This window comes from Neoarius graeffei, chromosome 14 (assembly GCF_027579695.1).
Source record: "Neoarius graeffei isolate fNeoGra1 chromosome 14, fNeoGra1.pri, whole genome shotgun sequence".
In the NCBI taxonomy this organism is placed as follows: Eukaryota; Metazoa; Chordata; class Actinopteri; order Siluriformes; family Ariidae; genus Neoarius; species Neoarius graeffei.
In genome coordinates, this window is record NC_083582.1 from 30695035 (window position 1) to 30715674 (window position 20640).

Sequence of the window (20640 nt, forward strand, 5' to 3'; positions counted from 1 at the left end):
AAGTGAACTAGTAGTAGTCTTACCTGGCCTTTATTTCTTTTCTTCCATTAAAAGGGTTCTTAAGATGCCTGAATCATTAAAAAAAAAATAATCAGATCAGCTAATAGCAAACAAGAAGACATCTACGGTGAAACACGGCAAGATTCCAGCATCAGCAAGGATGTCCTGATCCTTTTGAAAGAAGCAAAAGCATCACTTGCATTAAAGTTGAACTCATTTTAATCTCGGCAAAACAAACACTGCGAGAAACTAGGGCAGGGTGATCTAATGGGTGCAAATAACAACCTCTAAATATTTTAGTCATTTCTTACCGATACACTTTCCGCTACAAACGCCACAAGAAACAAGACTACTGTCACACAGCACTGAATTAATTTCCTCACGGGAAAATGTCCTCAAGTCATCTGATACAGTATCACTTCCATAGAATGGACCCTACTTGGGTCTTGCAAGGTGCAACTCATGAATTATTCAGGACATTTCAAAAGTCACCACGACACACCATGGAGCCTTGCTAATCTGGGAACAGGAGAAGGTGAACAGAGAAGGAGAAGGGGACAGAGAAGTCGTAACTGCCTTAAGCAAATTGAGAAAGTCATTTGATTAAGTGTAGCAGTTTCACCTGCACCATCTGCATACTTCATGAAGGAATCTGTAATCCATCAAAGACTGCATCAAGAATAAAAGCTTCAGTTTTGACACAAGGAGACATTTGGCAAAACATGCAAGCATTTTAGATCAACTCTCAGTCAACATTTTTGTTTACCATGAACAAGCTTCTGGCAGAATTCTGGTTGGATATTTCACGATTCTTCATGGTAGAATTGGTAGAGTTCAATTAATTTTTTTTTTCTTGGCATGGGCTTGACTTATAAGCACGGTCCATATATTTTTCAATAGGGTTGAAGTCAGGGCTCGTTTTAAGCTTAATATTAGCCTGCTTTATCCTCCACAACCAGCTCTAATGCGTGTTTGAGTTCATTGTCCTTTTGTAAGTCCCAAGTCGTGTTCAAGTTTTTGATGGTTTATGCTGAAGAATTCTGAGGTAGTCCTCCTTCTTCATTTTTCCATCCACTTCGTACAATGAACCAGTTCCACTGGCAGCAAAACAGCCCCAGACCATGATGATCCTACCACCACCAACAGCTGGTACAGTGTCCTTCTATACATGGTAGTCATTGTGGCCAAAGAACTCAATCTTTGTCTCATCTGACCATACAGCTATCCTCCAGAAGGCTTTTTCTTTGTCCATGTGCTCAGCTTCAAACTTTAGTTAAGCTTGAAGGTGTCAATTTTGGAGCAGGGGGTTACTTCTTGGATAGCAGCCTCTTAGTCCATGGTGATGTAAAACTCACTGAACTGTAGACAGTGATCCATCAGCTTCCAGTTCATGGCAGGGCTGTGCCATGGTGGTTCCCAGGTTGTTCCTGACCATCCAAACCAATTTCCTTTCAGCTGAGAGTGACAGTTTGGGTTTTCTTGAAGCAAAGTGGCTTGGCAAAGGGACTACACATCACAATAACTTAGATACAACTGTTTGAACTGATCTTGGAATTTGCAGTTGTTTATAAATGGCTCCAAGAGACATTCCGGAGTTGTGTATATCTGCGATTCTCTTTCTCAGATCTGCACTGAGCTCCTTGGACTTTCCCATTGTACTGGGTGCTGGTCAATCCAATGAGTGCTGTAAACAAACCCTTTTTATGAAGGCACAGAGAAGCTACCAGCTGTAGTCAATCATGATCGCTAACAGGAAGTTAAGAGACCTCGGCCTTGGCAAGATAAGAGACATTCTGGAAGTTTCAGCACCTCTGAATTAATAATCCAAGTGAGTGTATGTAAATTTCTGACCCTGTGTTGATTTCAGAAACCCAAAGAAAATTTAAACTTGTGCACCAAATTCTAGTGTTTTTTAAAAAAATATATTTTTTAAAGATGTACAGTGCCTTGAAAAAGTATTCATACCCCTTGAACTTTTTCACATTTTTCCACCTTACAACCACGAACTTAAGTTTTTTATTGAGATTTTATGTGATAGACCAACACAGAGTAGCACATATTTGTGAAGTGAAACGAAAATGATAAATGGTCTTCAAAATTTTAAACAAATAAAAATCTGAAAAATGTGGTGTGCATTAGTATTCAGCCCCCTGTACTCTGATACCTCTAAATACAATCCGGTGAAATAAATTGCCTTCAGAAGTCATCTAATTCGTTAATAGAATCCTACTGTGTGTAATTTACTCTGAGCATAAATACACTTGTTCTGTGAAGGCCTCAGTGGTTTGTTAGAGAACACTGAAGAACAAACAGCATCATGAAGGCCAAAGAACTCACCAGACAGGTCAGGGATAAAGTTCTGGAGAAGTTTAAAGCAGGGTTAGGTTATAAAAAAAATATCCCAAGCTCTGAACATCTCAAGAAGCACTGTTCAATCCATCATTCAAAAATGGAAAAAGTATGGCACAACTGCAAACCTACCAAGACATGGCCGTCCACCTAAACTGACAGAGCGAGCAAGGAGAGCACTGGTCAGAGAAGCACCCAAGAGGCCCATGATCACTCTAGAGGAGCTGCAGTAATCCACAGCTCAGGTGGGAGAATCTGTGCACAGGACAGCTATAAGTCGTACACTCCACAAATCTGGCCTTTTTGGAAGAGTGGCAAGAAGAAAGCCATTGTTGAAAGACAGACATAAGAAGTCCCGTTTGCAGTTTGCCAGAAGCCATGTAGGGGACACAGCAAACATGTGGAAGAAGGTGCTTTGGTCAGATGAGACCAAAGTTGAACTTTTTGGCCTAAATGCAAAGCGCTATGTGTGGCGGAAAACTAACACTGCTCATCACCCTGCACACACCATCCCCACTGTGAAACATGGTGGTGGAAGCATCATGCTATGGGGATGCTTTTCTTCAGCAGGGACAGGGAAGCTGGTCAGAGTTGATGGGAAGATGGATGGAGCTAAATACAGGGCAATCCTGGAAGAAAACCTGTTGGAGGCTGCAAAAGACTTGAGACTGGGAAGGAGATTCACCTTCCAGCAAGACAATAACCCTAAACATACAGCCAGAGCTACAATGGAATGGTTTAGATCAAAGAATATTCATGTGTTAGAATGGCCCAGTCAAAGTCCAGACCTAAATCCCATTGAGCATCTGTGGCAAGACTTGAAAATTGCTGTTCACAGACGCTCTCCATCCAATCTGGCTGAGCTTGAGCTATTTTGCAAAGAAGAATGGGCAAAAATTTCAGTGTCTAGATGTGCAAAGCTGGTAGAGACATACCACAAAAGACTTGCAGCTGTAATTGCAGCAAAAGGTGGCTCTACAAAGTATTGACGCAGGGGGGCTGAATACTAACGCACATCACATTTTTCAGATTTTTATTTGTTTCAAATTTTGAAGACCATTTATCATTTTCGTTTCACTTCACAATTACGTGCTACTCTGTGTTGGTCTATCACATAAAATCTCAATTGAAAACTTTTAAGTTCGTGGTTGTAAGGTGGAAAAATGTGGAAAAAGTTCAAGGGGTATGAATACTTTTTCAAGGCACTGTATGCTGTACATTCTGCCACAGAAAAAGAACAGTTCCAGGGCTCGACATTAACGGTTGTCCGCTTGTCCAGGACAAGTGATCCTTTATGTCGGACAAGTTCATCGTCTCAGTTACTTGTCCGATCGGACAAGTGCCAAAATACGCCGATATTCGGGTTACATATCAAATTTATCAGTTTATTCACATGATTTCCGAAGCATCTCACTCGACATATTGTTTTGATGAATTGCCGGATGTTTCTCTTCAGAAAGAGCGATGTGCGCATGGGCAATATTCCGCTTGAGAAACCGGCCAATACCGCTTCGTGTATTTGAGCTGAAAAGTAAATGGTCGTTTACCAGACCCTCCAGGATTTCGCGATGTTGCGATTTGCAACTTCAACTCAAATTCAACCAATCCCCGCGAATTTAGGGCGGTGTTACAATTATATCCAATCACCGCAACTTTCCCGCAAATTTGACCAATCATTGGCGTCGTCTTGAGGTGACGTCAACAAACTACCTTCCGCCTTACTTCCGTGTATATGTTCAAGAGAAGCAGCATGTGCGCAATGTTGCCAGATTGGGCGGTTTTAAGTGCATTTTGGCGGGTTTTGAACATATTTTGGGCTGGAAAACGTCAGCAGTATCTGGCAACACTGCATGTGCGAGTCAGTGTTTATATAGGCTTAAATTCTGTTACTGAAAGTGTGTTATGTTTACAGTGAAGGACTGTGTGCACTTTACATTATTTTTTACTTAATACAAGAAATTAATGGATGCCAACATTTTTGCCAAAATGGTATTTTATTTTCCATTGTTTCACTAGCTTCAGCATCATACTGTGAGATTCTGTTCAAATTGTTTTTTTTCTTCTATGAAGCCTGAGCCATTTATTTTATTAGTTTATAATTATTGTTTAATTTAGTCTTCAGGAGAGACTGCCTGCACACAGTACTAGTATTAATAGTTTTTTTTTTCTTACATGAAAGCTGAGGCATTTATATTATATTTTAAGGGAACTTCATGTTGTGCTGTGAGGTTCTCTGCACTTTAACTTTAGAACCAACAGGTGCATTTGGATAAGTAAAGCCTATTTTTCTGCATTTTTGTAGTCCTGGTCATCTTTTATATTGGTAAAGTTGTTTATAGGACCATTTCTCAGTGTCTTTGTTTTTTTAATCAATAGTTTTTCAGTAATAACTTAATATTTAACATATCACTCAATTTTAATCACAAAAAGAGAAAATCGCAACAATTTCTCGCAACTTTCACTTCCTCCCGCAATGTAATCGCAACAAAAACCTAAAAAACACCGCAACCTTCATCGCAACCATTAAATACCATACAGGAGCCACAATGAATAATTAGACAACAACAATTAATCAGTGGAGGCTATATATTCAAAGTTAATAATATAAAAATGAAAATATACTGTATAATTTTAATTTTCTGGTTTTCAATTTCTCATAAATAAATTAATGATTGATGGAGTCCAATTTTTTTCTGCAGTGAATAGATTGTGTTAAAGTAATTCTGGTGAAATTAGTTTATTACAAATAGTTTTTGTGGATTTTTTTCTCAAATTTTTCTTCGGACAAGTCAACTTCACATTCGGACAAGTAAATTTCCTTTCAACTTGCCCGACAGGACAAGTGGTTTCAAAAGTTAATGTAGAGCCCTGAGTTCAAAGAAATTACTGAAAGCCCAAATATTGCCATGACGTTCACATCCGAGATGACACTCGTCACTGTATGTAAACTTCTGACCACAACTGTATGTAAAGACCTTTTCTGCACAGTTCGATGTTCACAAGCCATCTGTGTGCACTTGAAGGGCATGGAAACCCAAACCTGCCCTCGGTTCGACTGCCATGATTATGACTGACTGACTGTAACACAACACCGGACCTTGTCCCTGATATCCTTCTTCTCCACTTTCACTAGCTCCAGCGTAAACAGTACACTCCTCTTCCATTGTTCCAATGAGATCAGTGACAGGTCACACAAGACATGCACAGGAAATTAATTCATTATTTGTCAGACAGGATATTAATTCCTATCGCATTATCGCATGTCTGAAAGCTCATTCGTAGCTTTTATGAGCTTGATAACCATCACGAAACATGTACAACTTTTTCAAACTGAAAAATACTGCATAAAATGATGAAGTGAAAGGTGAAGACTCGCCGTAGTATGATTTTACTCTTAGCCCCACATGCTGCATTTCAAATCGCTCTCTTTATACATACAATGGGAATAAAGTCTACACATCCCTGTGGCAAAATTGCAGGTTTTTGAAACAAACAAACACAGAAACTAAGTTTAATCATGTTGGAATCTTTTTCAACTTTTTGGCCACGATACCAAAAGATATGTTTACCCAGGACATCACCAAAAGAACACCATCCCCATGGTGAAGCATGGAGGTGGTAGCATCGTGCTTTGGAGCTGCTTTTTTTCCACTGGACCTGGGGCTTTAATCAGGGTGGCGGGGATAACGAATCCTTGACTTGCAAGTGACGTCAAAATAAAATAGAAACCCGGATGTCGGCCATGTTGGTGGAGATACTGTACAAATGCGGGGTCAAGCGACATTCCATACAAAGCATAGTCACGCGTGCGCAACTCTCTTTGTTTTTCCACTGCTTTAAGCGTTCTTTTAGCTCTGCCATACCTTTGTGCTGTATATGGTTGTGGTCACAACAGTACTCGTGACCGTGGCACGTTCGGATTTTTTAGAATTGCGTTCGTGATTCGGAACAAGGGCGAGGAAACTCTGAGGCTTAGTACGGAGAGGAGACGAGCACGGCTGAACAACATCAGCAGGGCTGATCTAACAGAGACTAAAACCAAAACAGCTCGTGTTTGCAGTAATCGTTTTATCTCCGGTGAGATTCAAAAGCTCTCTCGATAACATCATGGAAGAATTTTATTTTGTGTTGCTAGAATTTTGCTATAAAATGAGCGTTCTCTTGTCGTGGTTCACTCGGTCGTTGTTATAATTTTAACACGTGTATTACCACTTCGATTCTAGGAGCGCCAGCAAAATTATATGATAGAAACAATCCAGACTGGGCACCCACTCAGAGAATGGGCTATGTTTCGTCCAAGGTCAGACTTGAGGTCTTCAACAGCCAAACCAGATAGAACACGATATCTGGGTAGTCGATGGTCGGTAGAAGCGTCTTATCTTCAGAAAAGTCTGACTTTTTTAAATAATATGGGTCAAACCCACACATATCCATCTTCTCTTTGTATCGAATCTTCGTTCGAGCGTTCAAATCGTAGTAATAGTGAGAAAATTCAGCATTGTTTACAGACACGCTTTCAGCGGCTGCCGTCCGAGTTGCTTTGTATATCCACCATCATGGCGGACGCTCATGACGTAGCACATTTTGATCATGTGGCTTCAAGTCATCTATAGAGAGCGTGCATGTGACGTCACGAGGTCACGTGATATTTGTTTATCTGCCATCTTGGACGGCATGGCCGCGCATAGAACTTAGACGAACCCGTTCTAATTATCAAGTGTGTGGGAGTAGATCTTTCGAGAATGGTTATATCTTGTTCAGCATTTGGTTGTACCAATAGACAGGGCCAAAAGGAGAGCCTGTCATTTTATAGATTCCCCGCAGACGAGGAGAGACGCGCAAAATGGGTGTCCGCTGTGCGAAGAGAAAACTGGAACCCCAGTTCTACCAGCCGAATTTGTAGTGAACACTTCATATCAGGTAGGTGTAATCTTCTAATACATTTACATCTGATACTGAATAATAATTCGGCACAGATAAAGATAGCGGTGATTTGTGATTTTTTTTTTCAGACAAAAACATACATATTTACAACCCTGTCATTATCTGGAACTGAGTTTAGATTTCGAACATTCTTACGATAAAACGTCCTGCAGAGTCTCTTTATGATAAACGTCTTAATGCCACTTACCCGTGAGGTTATCAAGTAGACATTCTTCTTCGGAACCTTCCAGAGGTATAGTTGGGATACCCATCCCGCAACAAAATATTTATAAGTTTCCAGGCTCTTGTAAGCTTTGAGGGCTTTGCCAGTGTAACACGATTCACGATTAACAAGAAAATTGTAAATGTCGTGGTAGGCCAGATCGGGCAAATCGCCGGCACCGCAGCTCCGAATTTCCCTGAACAAGGATTGCGGCAAGTTGTACGGATCTGCAATCCCCAACCTGGAACACTTTTCCACGTAACGCTGCCTCACGTCACCTTCAAGATGCTGAACAAACTTAGACAAGTTATCGTGCGATGTAGATGGGGTATTTTCTGAATTTTCTTGGGGATTACTCCCCAAGGATTCAAGATGCTGAACAAACTTAGACAAGTTATCGTGCGATGTAGATGGGGTATTTTCCGAATTTTCTTGGGGATTACTCCCCAAGAAAACTCGGACGGCAGCCGCTGAAAGCGTGTCTGTAAACAATGCTGAATTTTCTCACTATTACTACGATTGACAAGCCCCTGATGCATCTTGAGGGCTTTGCCAGTGTAACACGATTCACGATTAACAAGAAAATTGTAAAATGTCGTGGTAGGCCAGATTAGGCAAATCGTCGGCACCGCAGCTCCGAATTTCCCTGAACAAGGATTGCGGCAAGTTGTACGGATCTGCAATCCCCAACCTGGAACACTTTTCCACGTAACGCTGCCTCACGTCACCTTCAAGATGCTGAACAAACTTAGACAAGTTATCACGCAATGTAGATGGGGTATTTTCCGAATTTTCTTGGGGATTACTCCCTGGATCCATTACGCTCGCGCAAGGTAAACGATCCTGAAGCCGTCCAATATGGCGGAGTAAACACGGACGGGTCACGTGACTGCACATCCTCTATAGCTTCTAGTTCAGTCTCGGTAGATTCCGTGAAAATCAGCTGATCTTACTGATTTTTCCGTTAATTTATGGCCTTTTGTAAGTTTGAGTAATTATTCATTATTTAATTTAACACCCTGGATGGGACTCCAGTCCATCACAGAGCAGCATGCACACCATTAACACCACCTGCTGACCCGGTTTGAGTCCACTTTGTAAATATGTAGGAGAGAGCGGGGAGACTTGGGACAAGATTTCAGCTTCTGTAGATTGTGTGAAATTCTTTGCAGGTAGCCACGGGCGCAGATAGAGGGTGGGACGGGTGGGATTCGTCCCACCCAGATTTAAATTCACCTCGTTCGGTCCCCCCACTTATAAGGAGGAAAAAACGTCTATGCTGTCTTTCTTTGCATAAGGCAAACCTCACGGAAAAATCAAAAGACTAATTACCATTCGGTTTATTGAGGTGCACAGCAGTACATACATAGTTGCAACAACTCACATAAAACAAAAGAAAGACTGATATTCGGTTGGTTGAGCTGCGCAGACTGCACAGGTTGCGAGCTCGAGCTTGGTTGCTATGGTTACCCACAACAAGTTTGACAGGCATATCGGGGACAGCTCCTAGTTCAGGACCCCAACACGGCATGATGAAGGGTGCCAAACCGAAAAGGCAGAAAACGATTGCATCGTTTTTTCAAAAAACAACGACTGTAAGTAAACTGTGCCTTACTTTATCATATCACCTTGCAATTTTTTGATAGCCTGTTCAAAGTAATGTCGTAGTGAAAGTAAAATCGTACGGAGTAGGGATGCCTTTCTGGTAGCCTCCTTCTTTCGGTGGTAGCCTGTAGATACAGTGCTCAGAAGGCAGTTTTAATGTTTAATCTGGCGTTCCCTGCCATAATTTCAGCGAGCATATTGTTTCATAAGGAAACTTTGCGAAGAGTTGTTGACTGACTGCCGCTCACGCAACACACAGGCATAGTTAGAAAGTCAGGATGCACTGGTTTACACTTTACACACACACACGTAGCCCAGCCACATGTTGGGGGTGGGGGTGGGGTTGGTTTGCTGGCAGCTTTGTCCCCCCCAGTTCAAAAAACGTATCTGCGCCACTGCAGGTAGCGTCACATTCATATTACATTCGAGAGGATTTACTTTCCCCTCTTACCACAACATTTGTTTCTCAGCTTCACTTTTTCCACAGGGGGACTTGGGACACTGAAGGGAGACTTGGGACAAAAATAAAATACCTTGGCCTATGTTTAATCTTTATCTATTATCAAAACTTGTAACGTGTGAACTGTATGAACACACAGTGCTGGTACAGCGATAGAAAAAAATGTCAGTTTATCCAAAACCTGATGAGACAAAACACTTCCATTCTCAAGAAGGAATGAAATAAGCTTCATCCTCATGCAGGGACACGCCCTGGGTGCGATTTGCTGGGGGGGATGGGATCATCCCCCCCTCTGGTTTTTATCTCTGCTGAAAAAAAATCCTCGGGGACAACCCCGTCAATAAAACAAACAAACCAAAAAAAAGTTGACATGACAGGCATGTTGTGACACAGTTTTCTATGGTCTACATTGCACTCACTTTCAAAATGACCCGAAGTGGCAGCTTTGATGTTCATGAACGTCCCCAGCAAATAGATACATTGTAGATAATAACAATATCTTTGCGTTCTATCAGCAGGGATGCAAACAGCGCGCCTTTTGGCGGATGCCACCTTTTTCACGGCCGATTTTTTTTTTTAGGGGGGGCGTTGGAGTGTCTGATTATAATTTCAAAGTAAATTCTGTATTAAAATGACTAAATAAGCAAATCCGTTACAGTCCATGAAACAGGAAGTATAAGGATGAGAAAAAAAACAGTTTAAATCGGAAAGCTGCGCACAATGTGAACTGCGCCATCAGAGCAAACTGTTCATTTAGTATTCATGTATTTTAGTGATTTTCGAGTCACTGTCCATTTAATCCGGAGGGAGAGAAACATCACAGCAACGCGACAAGCAATGCGAACTTTGTTGTGTGTTAGTGTTCGTGTATTTAGTCAGAGAGATAGGAAGATGAATTTACCATCTCTGGTTTAGTGTTCGTTTTCATTTAGTGTTATTCATTTGATATCATCGGATGTTATTGAGCTGCTATTGTTACCTTAATTTTGTGACGTTTCATGATAAAAAAAAAAACATCCCCCCTTCTGTTTTTTTGACAAATCGCACCCTGGACACGCCCACACTTAAATATTTTTCAACAATTTTAAATTTGTAAACCACAAGAAAAAACCTGTAACATGATGAACTGTCCCAAGTCTCCCTATCTGGCCATTCTGGGGGGGGGGGGGGGGGGGGGGGGGACCCAAAATTTTTTCACCAGAATTTAAGTTTAATAAATAATACTAGAGCAGCGGCTACAATTATCGACAGTCCATAATTATTGACACCTTTTCAGATTTACCAATAAAAAAAACAATTTTACAAAGGTGAGTTTCAGTTACAACAGTTATCATTGGCTAATTAATCAACCGGAAGACCCGCCTTGCTCTTTGAGCTTGTCGTCTGATGACACAGCTCGTTACCTGAGATGGAATTTTTTTTTTTTTGCACAATCAGCAATTTGAGGAAAACCCGGACGTTATCATCGCAGGTAAGCATGGTGGAAAGATCATGGACATGTTTTTACTGATCAAATTCACTGATATTTCATGATCTCCTTGTCGAAACCTACCTTGTTTCTTACTCTTTCATTTGACAGCCGCCATTTTGTATCTAAACGTGCGTTTGAGAAGTCACGTGAGGTGTTGATAATAGTGATCACTTTCACCGGTGTCCACTATTATCAACACCCTGTGGGGTTAAGTGACATTTACAACTGTTACGGATCGATCTTTGTGTAACATTGTTGAAGTAGATGAGGCCACGCCAATTTAATTAGTTGGTTCTCAGATTTTTTTCAGGAAAAATATGAAGCGAGCGCGCGAAATAAAAATAAAATTTAAAAAATCCTCTGATGGTAAAATTAGCGGTGGAAATAGAGGGCTTTCATAATAGAGAAACAAAACAAAGACAATACATTATTGTTACACATTTCATATGGCTCTTTTAATAGCTTATCTTATTTCCACCCATATGCATTAAGGGCTAGCTCCGGCTGCACGTCTTTTATCAGGCAAACCAGTAAACAGATAGGCTAAATAAACGATTGAATTACAGTCAATTGAGCATCTACAATGCACAGAAAAAAAGATCTGACCAGGAGTAGGCTACTTCTGATGGCTAAATACTTTGAATGATTTTTTTTGTTTGCCCCTCACATCAATCAATGAAATATATAAATCAAACCCACCTCCACAGAGTCGTAGTCCAAGTTGGCACATCGCAGGGTAACAAGCTCACGGCATCTTGAGTGCAACTGTGCAAAGTTTTCCCCCTCTTGAATTTCGACACACCTGTCAAAGATTTTACGCTTCTGTTCGCTGAATATCCTAACAATCACAAACAGGCTTTGCAGGATTCCCCTCCACAGGCATGTTTCTTCCACAAGTCTTTATATAAAGTGAAAGGGGCGATTTGATTGGTTTTCGACGTCACGTGACCTCAACCTGCAATCGATTTCGATTTTTTTTTTCCCCATTTTCTTCAAGCAGCGATTCCGAGAACCAACTAATCGAATTGGTGTGGCCTGAAGTACTTAAAAAAAAATGAAACTGCTGTGATTTATAATCTTTTTTTTTCTGATTCATAACAGAATGGAATGTTTATAGAGTATTTGGAATCTTGTCATGTAAATATTTTAGATTACATCAGAAGTTTGATGTTGCCCCTGAGAGTAACCTACTTCCTTTGGAGCCATTAAGATAGATAGATAGATAGATAGATAGATAGATAGATAGATAGATAGATAGATAGATAGATAGATAGATAGATCAGTAAATAAAAACTGTTTTATTAACATAATACCACATACCAATTATTTTTTAAATAATCTGGATGTCAATAATTGTGGAACGGTGTCGATAACTGTAGACAAGATGTCAATACTTGTGGAACGGTGTCACGTGATCTGATGCTCTAAGTAATCGGGAATCAACTCATTTTTTTCCAGTGGAAGTTTGAGTAATTATTCATGCCCAATTTTGTATTGAAAGTCTTTTCTACTTTTGCAACGGCCAAAAGATCGTTAAGGTGTCAATAATTGTAGCTGCCACTCTACATTTAATTTATTATATAAAGAAACCAGCTGTGGTGGAAAACGCCAAAAGTAACTGTATAGAGGAGACTAGGACAGTTTGTATTCGCATAAATTAATTTCAATCAATCAGGTTTTAGATTACATCAGAGTGTTTGAATGTTGCCCGAGAGTAACCTACTTCCTTTGGCGCCATTAAGATAGATAGATAGATAGATAGATAGATAGATAGATAGATAGATAGATAGATAGATAAGTAAATAAAACCTGTTTTATTAACATAATACCACATACCGATTATTTTTTTAAATAAATAATAATCTGGATGTCAATAATTGTGGAACGGTGTCGATAACTGTAGACAAGATGTCAATACTTGTGGAACGGTGTCACGTGATCTGATGCTCTAAGTAATCGGGAATCAACTCATTTTTTTTCCAGTGGAAGTTTGAGTAATTATTCATGCACAATTTACGTATTGAAAGTCTTTTCTACTTTTGCAACGGCCAAAAGATCGTTAAGGTGTCAATAATTGTAGCTGCCACTCTACATTTAATTTATTATATAAAGAAACCAGCTGTGGTGGAAAACACCAAAAGTAACTGTATAGAGGAGACTAGGACAGTTTGTATTCGCATAAATTAATTTCAACCAATCAGGTTTTAGATTACATCAGAGTGTTTGATGTTGCCCCTGAGAGTAACCTACTTCCTTTGGCGCCATTAAGATAGATAGATAGATAGATAGATAGATAGATAGATAGATAGATAGATAGATAGATAGATAGGTAAATAAAAACTGTTTTATTAACATAATATCACATACCGATTATTTTTTTAAATAAATAATAATCTGGATGTCGATAATTGTGGAACGGTGTCGATAACTGTAGACAAGATGTCAATACTTGTGGAACGGTGTCACGTGATCTGATGCTCTAAGTAATCGGGAATCAACTCATTTTTTTTTCCAGCGGAAGTTTGAGTAATTATTCATGCACAATTTACGTATTGAAAGTCTTTTCTACTTTTGCAACGGCCAAAAGATCGTTAAGGTGTCGATAATTGTAGCCGCCGCTCTAGTATATTATGTTCCACTGTCTTTTGAAAATCTTCCTTCTTCATGTAAAACTTTCTCATCTCATCTCATTATCTCTAGCCGCTTTATCCTGTCCTGCAAGCTGAAGCCTATCCCAGCTGACTACGGGGGAAAGGCGGGGTACACCCTGGACAAGTCGCCAGGTCATCACAGGGCTGACACATAGACACAGACAACCATTCACACTCACATTCACACCTACGGTCAATTTAGAGTCACCAGTTAACCTAACCTGCATGTCTTTGGGGGAAACCGGAGCACCCGGAGGAAACCCACGGGGAGAACATGCAAACTCCGCACAGAAAGGCCCTCGCCGGCCACGGGGCTCGAACCCGGACCTTCTTGCTGTGAGGCGACAGCGCTAACCACTACACCACCGTGCTGACGATATGAATATTCAAATGAGGTTATGATGTCATTCGGCGACTTCTACCGACATTTTGAGGAGAGAAATGTGTCCTTACTTTCCCCTGAAAAGACTCGGCAAGACTGGCTGACTTGTATCATAAGAAACGTTTTATATTCGAACAGTACTTTGTATGTGTTTAACTGGGTGTAAACTGCAATGTTGACGTTATTAAGTGGAGTAAACTGGCAGTGTACCTCTAAACCAGTGACTAAACCTCTGGGTGTCCCAGTGGGAGACAGCTGTGAGTGAAACCCTCCAGCTGTGAGGACAGTAAACACAGGTAGTGCTGTAACTTCCACACGGCAGGAGAAAGGGAGTGAATAAAGAGACATCTGAAAGGGTTTCACTGCTCACTATCCGGTTTAGTGGAGACAATAATGTCAGGACGACTGGCTTCCAATTCATGATTCATTACTGTGGATGCTGCAGTAAAAACAATAAAGAATAATTCTCTAAATTAGCTCAACTACTCACCATCTGCTGTAGATTACTGGACTGGCCCGTTTCACAGCGCTGAGATTCATATCATTTTAATACATATATATATTTTTTTATTTAACACTTGAATCCTGGTCACTTAAAAAAAATAGTCCTTCTTCTTTAGTCTTTTCTGGCCGTTGGTGAATCAGGAGTTGGACTCAATATCGCTATCTACTGGGCTGAAGTGTGGAGACAGTGGAATAAGTCTGTCCTCATGACAAAAAGAAAGGCTTCTTCTTTAACTTCTCCCACTAGGGGTCGCCACAGCGTATTACATATTTAGTTTGGCATAGAGTTTTACACCAGGGCCCTGTACTACGAACGGAGGTTAACCTACCCAGAAGTAACCCAGGGTTCCCCTGCTAAACCGGGGTTGACAAAACCTGGTTATCTTGTTTGGGGTTAAACGGTACTACGACGCCAGTTATGAAGTTGATTTGTTGAACCTGTGTTAACCTAATCAGGGTTAATGCGCGTTCACGTTAAAGGGAAGGTTATCAGCGCAAATCCCCACTGTTCACAATGGCACGGTCGCCGTACTTCACGGAGGAAGAATGCGCCGTCATAATGCAAAGCTACGAGGAGTTCAAAACAACATTAAGAGCAAAATCTAACACAGCGGCTGCCAGTAAGGAGCGGCAAGCATGTTGGCAACGAATTGCCGATCGGGTAAATGCGTAAGTACATTCTCCCCTCTACATGTTCCAGAACAGAAGTATAGGATGAGAGAAAGCTTCATGATCAATCACAAGTCACAGAAAATGGTCCTTCGACGTGGCCCCAGTCATATATAGCTTGTTTAATGTCCGAAAAATCCTGAATAAAATTTGGTATGGTAAATTCATGGAGTAGCCTACTTAAGCTGATATGTGCACAGAGTCACATGAATTAGGATGACTGACTGTTCAGTCCCTTTGACTAAGTTGGTGTCGGTCCTGTGAACATTTCAGAGGCAACAGCAGTGCCAAACGCACCTGGCAACAGGTGAAAATGAAATATAAAAACATCATTCATAATGGTGTGTGTGCGCGTGCAAGCAAGCATTCATTTGCCTTTTATTTATTCAAGTTGTATCTGTTTGCCTAATAGTTCAAATTGTTTTGTATATAGTTTATAATGTTGTTGTGTGATATTAATGATAATATTGTGGGGAAACTACTTTGCACGGACGTTCATTTAATTTATTCTATCGTCATTTTGTTTGTTCTATTTTTGTGTATTTTATTTATTTATCTGTTTGTCTAGTTGTATCTATTTTCTAATAATAATATATTTTTTGCATTAATAGTTTGTTTTTTCCTATTAAAATAATCTTGTTCTTGTTATAACTTTATCTATTTATCTGACTGTTTAGTTGTATCTGTTTTTGTTACAATTTCAATATTTTTAATGTAGAAAGTTTGTTTTTTTCTATTAAAATGTTCTTGTGTGATAACTAGTTCTTGTGTTATATTTATTGTAGTTGTATCTATTTTGTATTTTTGTAAAACAAGTGTTTTTCTATAAAATATTCTTGCGTTCTTGATAACTATGTTCTTGAGTGTCTTCTTCTTCTTCTTCTTTTTTTTTTTACAGAAAAGCCGTCCTGCATGGACATTCATTGAAGCCCTCATTGTTTTTTAATGGTTATTTATGAGTGTTTAGGGGTTACAATAATGTAAGTCTAGGTTGCTTTATATAAAAGGTATTTCCAGAAATATTGATGTCACTGTCTAAGCAGAGGGATCTGGCTTCTTTAGACGCTGTCTTCTTAAAACTGAATAAATATTTAAAAAGAGCCAAATGAGCCAGGCTTTTGAACGGCTCTTTTCAAAGAACGGATCACAAAGATGCGGATCCCATCAAAGAGCCATAAATCCCATCTCTAATCTGCGCTCCGATATCGCACGGGTCATCCAGGTACGCTGGCATTGTCTCTAGAGGAAATGTCGGTGGAGAGGTGGTGTTTAAAAAGGGTGTGGTTAATCGGAAACCTCGGGTTAACCAAGAACATAACCTGAGACGAGCAGGTTTGAGATGCAGCGTAAGTTGCCATGGCAGCATACCTCGGTTTGAACATAGCCAACTTTCGTAGTATGGGTTAATCGGGAAGTTACGCTGCAGTTGATCAAGTTACTCTCAAAGTTACCCTGGTAAGCCAGAAAACCCGCTTCGTAGTACAGGGCCCAGATGTCTTTCCTGACACAAGCTTGTTTCCTTGGCTGTTTACGGATTGTTGTTATTTCAACAAGTGGTGTCGTGGTTAACGCTGTCACCTCAGAGCAAGAAGGTTCTGGGTTCAAGGCCGACAGGGACTTTTCTGTTACCCCTTTTCCACCAAATCAGTTCCAGGGCTGGTTCGGGGCCAGTGCTTAGTTTGGAACCGGGTTTTCTGTTTCCACTGACAAAGAACTGGCTCCGGGGGCAGAAAAACCGGTTCCAGGCTAGCACCAACTCTCTGCTGGGCCAGAGGAAAGAACCGCTTATGTCAGCAGGGAGGGACGGAGTTATTAAGACCAACAACAATAGCAAGACCGCGAAAGGTCGTCATTTTTAAGCGACGAGAAGCAGCAGCTGTACAAACGTGGAGTCATCCATTATTGTTGTTGTTGTTGCTGGTTCTTCTTCTCTGTTACCTCTTTTCCACCAAATCAGTTCCAGGGCTGGTTCGAGGCTGGTGCTGGTTCACAACTCATTCAACTTGCGAGCCAGCTGAGAACCAGTTTGCTTTTCCATAGCTCGCGGTGCTAAGCGAAGCCACGTCATTACGTCACTGTATACGTCAGTTACGTCGCTGTATACGTCATTACGTCGCTGTATACGTCAGTTACGTCGCTATGTTTGCATAAACCTTGGCGCGAATATCGAAGCAAAAACAATGTGGAAGAAGCAGCAGCAGCAACAACAACAATAATTAAAGCCGCAAGCGGCCTCGACGGGCCCTCGCGCCAGCGGCCAAGGGGGGCGGGGGCATGCGTCCCCGCGAAATAACTTCCACAGCTTCTTCGGCAAGAGACATTACTCCCACAATGGCGACAAAGCACAGAATTGGACACATGGTAACAATAGGGTCCCGCACTGTACGGTGCTCGGGGGGCGCTATAGAGGCCCTGAGGCCCGCCTGGATCTGGGCTTCTGGTTCTCAGTAGCGGTGGCAGTCTAAGAAAAAGGAGCCAAATTTCGTGCGTTGTCGACCAAGGCAAGCGCCCCAATAAGGGTCTTGTAAAGAGTTTGCTTGCCAAGTTTGACAAATCAGAAGCTGCAATATCATATTTGCCATAACCAGCACCCCCAGGGGCGAAAGTGCACAAAATTTGGCGTATATGTCAGGTGAGCTATGAAGAGTTTGCGTATGAAGTTTGATGACAATTGAGTAAACAGAAGATGAGATATAGATTTTTGAAGAATAAATTTTTTGGTTTTTCCCATGTCAGTAGGTGGCGCTATGCTGTACACGAGCAATTATGAGTTGGAAAAATAAGTGTCTACAACAGCAACGTACTGTCACAAGGTAGTGGTGTGAAGGAAAAGCATTATGGAATAATTTACCAAAAACCCGTTTTGGAGCAATTGCATCGGCCAAAAACAGCGCCCCCCATGGACGAAAATTCCCAAAATGTGGTATACATGACATGGGAGGTAGTAAGAGGGTGGCCGTGAAGTTTGACCAAATTTGAGGAAAGATTGGATTTTTTGCCCAAAAATAGCGCCCCCAGTGGCGAAATATCACAGAAATTGGGTAACATGTCAGAAGCCCAATGAGTGATTTGCGTGTGAAGTATGAGCCGTTTTGAGCAATGAGAAGATTTGTTATGAATTTTTAAGCATGTAAAATTTTGCATCAAAAATTGATTGACGTGTAACTTCTGAACGGTTTATCCTACGTGAAACGTATTTAGTAACTTTTGTCAGCCATGTCTGTAGATGATGTGTATCAATTTTGGTGACATTCCTATGAACGGTCTAGGAGGAGTTGAGCCGTCTTCGTGGCCATGCATTTCGCACAAAAGTGAAATTACCTCACTTCCTGTTGGGCGTGGCTAATGCATTGGCATTACATTTTTGTCCGGCTTAGCGAGATACATATGCGTACCAAATGGCATGCCACTACTCCAAACTACATGGCAACCAGGCACCTTAAAGCGGGAGGCCAAAATCACAACGACTTAGGGGGCGCTATAGAGGCCCTGAGGCCCGCCTGGATCTGGGCTTCTGGTTCTCAGTAGCGGTGGCAGTCTAAGAAAAAGGTGCCAAATTTCGTGCGTTGTCGACCATGGCAAGCGCCCCAATAAGGGTCTTGTAAAGAGTTTGCTTGCCAAGTTTGACAAATCAGAAGCTGCAATATCATTTCCGCCATAACCAGCACCCCCAGGGGCGAAAGTGCACAAAATTTGGCGTACATGTCAGGTGAGGTAGGAAGAGTTTGCGTATGAAGTTTGATGACAATTGAGTAAATAGAAGATGAGATATAGATTTTTGAAGAATAAATTTTTTGGTTTTTCCCATGTCAGTAGGTGGCGCTATGCTGTACATGAGCGATTATGAGTTGGAAAAATAAGTGTCTACAACAGCAACGCACTATCACAAGGTAGTGGTGTGAAGGGAAAGCATTATGGAATTATTTACCAAAAACCCGTTTTGGAGCAAGTGCGTCGGCCAAAAACAGTGCCCCCCATGGACAAAAATTCCCAAAATGTGGAATACATGACATGGGAGGTAGTAAGAGGGTGGCCGTGAAGTTTGACCAAATTTGAGGAAAGATTGGATTTTTTGCCCAAAAATAGCGCCCCCAGTGGCGAAATATCACAGAAATTGGGTAACATGGCAGAAGCCCAATGAGTGATTTGCGTGTGAAGTATGAGCAGTTTTGAGCAATTAGAAGATTTGTTATGAATTTTTAAGCATGTAAAACGTTGCATTGAAAATTGATTGACGCATAACTTCTGAACGGTTAATGCTACGTGAAACGTATTTAGTAACTTTAGTCAGCCATGTCTGTAGATGATGTGTATCAATTTTGGTGACATACCTATGAACGGTCTAGGAGGAGTTGCGCCGTCTTCGTGGCCATGCATTTCGCACAAAAGTGAAATTACCTCACTTCCTGTTGGGCGTGGCTAATGCATTGGCATTACATTTTTGTCCGGCTTAGTGAGATACACATGCGTACCAAATGGCATGCCACTACTACAAACTACATGGCAACCAGGCACCTTAATGCGGGAGACCAAAATCACAACGACTTAGGGGGCGCTATAGAGGCCCTGAGCCCCGGCCAAGTTTGGGCTTTTGGTTCTGAGTAGCGGTGGCAATTCTCGGAACTGGTGCCAAATTTCGTGCGTTTTCGCCCATGGCAAGCGCCCCGAAAATGGCCCAACAGCGGAGAAAAATAAAGAAGAAGAAGAAGAAGAAGACGGAAGACTAATAATAATATGCCGCTTTTCCACTACAAACGCGGCTGAGCCGTGCCGTGCCGAGTCGAGCTGAGTCGAGCTGAGCGGGGCTGTTGGAGTTGCATTTCGACTACAACCGCGCTGAACCGTGCTGGCTGGAAGTGGGTGGACACATTGGGTGGAGTTAGTGAAAGTGGGTGGACGTCAGGTGATGTCGTTAAGCAGCGCAAACAGTGACATCAGTGACAGTGGCGGAACAAGTCAGAGCCGGGCCGGGGGCGGGGCAAATGACCGGGCCCTTTATTAAAGCTTATCATAACATCATTTTAGGCTACAAAATGTCCGCAACTGTGGTGTTTACCAATTTCAACACTACGGGGTGCAACTATGTTATTTAGTACATCAAGTCCTTCAAACGAACATGTAACTCAGAAACAAAAAACATTAGGATACTGTACATGGCTCATAATAAAACATCAATAGCCTATACTGCGCACATTATTTGAAGGGCATACGAATGAGCGCTCAGAGTGGTGACAGGAAGAGTCAGAAATAAAAGGAGGACGGTGCAAACCTCACTGAATGCACTGTGTTTACCAATTTCAACACTACGGGGTGCAACTGTTATTTTGTACATTAAGTCCTTCAAACGAACATGTAACTCAGAAACAAAAAAACATTAGGTGACATACTGTACATGGCTCATAA

The 20640-nt window shown here is 41.3% G+C and overlaps 1 protein-coding gene across 2 annotated transcripts in view; it reads right to left on the reverse strand.

Annotated features, from left to right (window-relative positions):
- zdhhc16b (zinc finger DHHC-type palmitoyltransferase 16b) overlaps positions 1-14691 on the reverse strand; it is a 39161-nt gene extending 24470 nt beyond the window's left edge. Inside the window, exons 1-2 of one of the 2 annotated variants that reach the window (XM_060939508.1) lie at positions 14555-14691; positions 24-68 (exon numbers count right to left, since the gene is read on the reverse strand). The gene's annotated coding sequence lies outside the window, so the exon portion shown is untranslated. The remainder of the gene's footprint in view (positions 1-23; positions 69-14554) is intronic. The other variant, XM_060939507.1, reaches the window with a different exon arrangement.
- Positions 14692-20640: the final 5949 nt, after the last annotated feature.